We start from the raw sequence: 293 nt of genomic DNA on the forward strand, positions 1-293 counted from the left end.
CTTGGCAGAAATATTGACACGTGTACTTGTTTATCGTTTTCAACCGCTTTTCATCGTCCAATAAATGCTATCGCTCAGCGCGGGACGCGCACGCATCTATCGGAAATTTCTCGAATGCTATCGATGTTTCCACCCTTTGTCTATTGTGACTCAAGCTTGTGTAATCTGATTGCATGTGTGACGCGAATTGTGTATTTTCTGGAAGACACACGGCCAGCAGCGATTATTCTGGGACAGTCCGTGACCCTTGTATAAGAACCGTCGTGCTTGACCGGCAGATCACAGTCAAGGTC

The sequence above is a fragment of the Dermacentor variabilis genome, chromosome 5 (assembly GCF_050947875.1).
Source record: "Dermacentor variabilis isolate Ectoservices chromosome 5, ASM5094787v1, whole genome shotgun sequence".
NCBI classification, from domain to species: domain Eukaryota; kingdom Metazoa; phylum Arthropoda; class Arachnida; order Ixodida; family Ixodidae; genus Dermacentor; species Dermacentor variabilis.